This window comes from Austrofundulus limnaeus, unplaced genomic scaffold (genome assembly GCF_001266775.1).
Source record: "Austrofundulus limnaeus strain Quisiro unplaced genomic scaffold, Austrofundulus_limnaeus-1.0 Scaffold607, whole genome shotgun sequence".
NCBI classification, from domain to species: Eukaryota; Metazoa; Chordata; class Actinopteri; order Cyprinodontiformes; family Rivulidae; genus Austrofundulus; species Austrofundulus limnaeus.
In genome coordinates this window covers 156,598-160,032 of record NW_013953009.1, presented here as the reverse complement: position 1 = coordinate 160,032, position 3,435 = coordinate 156,598, and positions in this window count along the sequence as shown.

Below are 3,435 nucleotides of genomic sequence, written 5' to 3'. Positions count from 1 at the left end.
TAGCTAAAAGCTAATGTGTCAAAAGGATAGCTAAAAGCTAATGTGTCAAAAGGATAGCTAAAAGCTAATGTGTCAAAAGGATACCTAAAAGCTAATGTGTCAAAAGGATAGCTAAAAGCTAATGTGTCAAAAGGACAGCTAAAAGCTAATGTGTCAAAAGGATATCTAAAAGCTAAAGTGTCAAAAGGACAGCTAAAAGCAAATGTGTCAAAAGGATAACTAAAAGCAAATGCTTGATAAGAGCAAAAGTAACATTCACAAAATAAATTATTATTATAAGAAATATTTAAAAATTCAACCAAACTTTATTGTTTAGATTTATCATTGTCCTTTCTAAAMCCACTTTGAGACTAAATACCTTTATTGTGGAAGTTTTCCCTCTGCTGGAGTTTGGATCAGATTACAAACCACTTCAGAGCTTTTAGCCACACCTAAAGTCTGATCGGACTTCCTGTCAGTAAAACAACTGCTAATGATCAGATTTCAGCTTCACTTCATGTTTCAGGATTGATCTGAAGAGTCTGAGCTTCTTTCAAACTCAATTAAATGACCTGTTTTAAAATCTTTAAGGGAATTTGCTGCAAATGTTCATGTTTTATGTTCTTTTAACTAAGGGTTTGAAGGAACAAAACATAGACATGACTGGCTGTAAATGTGAAAGCGAACAAAAGAAACAAATTTGAAATGTAAAAATAAATAAACTTTCCATAAATAGACCCAAAACATATCAAACACAGATTATTTTAGCTGAGGTGGTAAATTATTCAGCTGATATTAGCTGCTGCTTCACTTGGTGTTGGAAACTGATCTGAGAGCAGAATCCTCTAAAGGAGGACCGATGTGTCCTGGTCCTGTTCAGATCACATCCATGTATGGAAGCTGGCAGAGGGACGTGAGGTCTGGATCGTGTCAGATGTCCAGACCAGCAGCAGGTGACTGCAGGCCTCGTGGATTCACTCAGCCGTGCACGAGTGGACGATGAAGGCTAACGTTTGCCAAAACGGTGTTAAAAATCCACACCAATGTGTTTCACTTCTTATTTCTGCCGAGCCGAGCGGCTTTCTCCTTCTCACGCTTCCTTCCTGTTTGTCTGTTCCACTTTCTGATGGCCGCCGTCGCCAGAACTGAATCAGCTTCACAGACGGGCTCAGCATTTACATTTCAAAAGAGGCAAGATGAAAACAAAAAAGACAAAAACGTATTTGACAATACCCCTCGCTTCCTTTGTTTCCTGCTGCAGCTCAGAGCAGGTTTTTAAAAATAGATCAAGAAGAACCAGATGGATTTTACTGAAACGCTCAGAAGATAACCGTTAGACGCTACGTCCGTTGTCTTCTGCTCCGTCTGGAGTCTGGATCAGGGAGGTCCAGGACTCCAAGGTGTCCTGGTCTCCTTCCAGTTGGACAGAAAACCTTCCTAAAGAGGCGTCGTTACCAGATCGTTGCTGCAATCTTTAGCATCAGTTTTTTCCACAGATCATAATAAACACAAAAAACAGCTAAACTCTGTCCGATTTATCGATCTCCAGCTAAAATTTGGTGAGGTAGTAGCTGAGGTTAATTCACCAAACAGATCCGAGTGCAAAGACGAAACTATCCTGCAAGTTTGAGAKGTTTTCTCTGATTTATTACAGCTGGTTTGTGATCTTGTTCTTTTGGTCTAAAGTTCGTGGCCATAGGTGAGGCTAGAAACCTAAACCGACAGCTCGGATCCTTCTTCACCACGACGGATCGGAGCAGCTTCCACAACACTACAGAAACCGATTCGTCTATCAACCCTTCACTGTATTCTTCCCTCATTCGTGAACTAAATGCTAAGGTCAAACCACCCCACCCCAATAGGAGAGAGGAAATCCACCCTTTTCTGACTGAGGACCATGGTGGACTCAGATTTGGTGGGTCTGATCCTCATCCGAGCTCTGAACACATCGGTGGCTGTGTCCAAATTCAGGGTCTGCATCCTCCGAAGGTCCAATTTGTCGGCCGCTTACTCCGGAGGCTGTCCAAATTCGAAGACTCCTCCGATGCGGACGACAAATGCGTCCTCCGTTTTCCCCGATTTGACACCGGTTCCAATGGATCCTACATGGCTCACCTAGACCAGGTAGGCCAGGTCCGTCAAAGGACCCATCCTATGAATTTGGACACAGCCAACATCTGCATATAGATGAACCGGACTCCGTCCTCGCCCTGCACCAAGAAATTCTGTCCATAAAAGCTATGAACAGAATCTGTGACCAGGACAACTCCCACCCTGAAGGGGCAATAATTATGTCAGATAAGTCTGGCCTTGACAACTTCTTCTAACATTTTCCTTATCTTCCTGTACTAACCTTATCGACTCAGAGCGGAACCAAAGTTCTTCAGTAACAGTTTCCGCACACCGTCCACAACAACATCAGCGGTTTTCTCCCCAGAGAAACAGTGTTTTGGCTGTAGGTTTGACCCTTTATCACCAACGGGGGAACCTAAACAGCCGTGGGACACGACACCCCTGTGTGAAACAAGAGTTCAAAGCTCGAAAACTTTGTCTTGACTTCCTGTGGGGAGCAAGTCTTATTTTGGAATCGAGATCCAGTGAGCCTGACCTCTTCGTTACGACTGACATGGAAAATAGCTGGCCAGAGGATCACTAGCGAGTTGGAAAATCTAAACATATTTTCTGTACCGACGGTTGAACTTCTTAAATACCTGGACAGGTGACCACATCACCTTCAAAGGCATTCCTGGCTTTGTACTAAGTGTCGCTAATCTGATGGACGTCGAGCGAGAGACGCTGCTCTTCTGGTTCTCCCATTACATTTAATAAAGATAAGATTATGTAGGGGTCACCCCGAACACGTCAGCTTTACCTGGTGATGTCTTCTTAAGACACCCGCTTGGTAGGAACTGTCTCGCCTCCGATCAGCCAGGGAACTGATTATCGGCTCGCTTACCGGTCATTGGCGATGTAGGTGTTTTTCAGGTAACTTTTCGTCTGATTCATTTTCCAATATGTAGGAGGGGAGCTTAAGGTGGTATTAAGCTACTCCTACAATTATAAGTTAGGAACTAACTAATATCTTACTTTCCTCCTTTCTCTTAAACCCTTACTTTGCCAACCTAAGTTATTTGCCTCAAATGTCTGGTATTCAACATTTAGCTGGATGTTTTCTATTTTAAGTGCTGAGTTGATGAACAATTAATTTCAGAAGCGATCTGTATGGTTATTGTTTCTTAAACTTTTTATTGGAAATTGATTACTCACAATTAAGTGTACTGGAGTGATTTTGTTTAATTATGTAAATAAATGGTTGCATTTATTGATGGATCGAATCGAAATTTGCCTACTAAAGTCACTCATTGTGTCGTTTCATTCACTTCTGCGTGAGGGTAATATTTACCGAAAATAAAAAGATCCTTGCTAAAATAATTTTCTTATAATCTTGTTATAAGA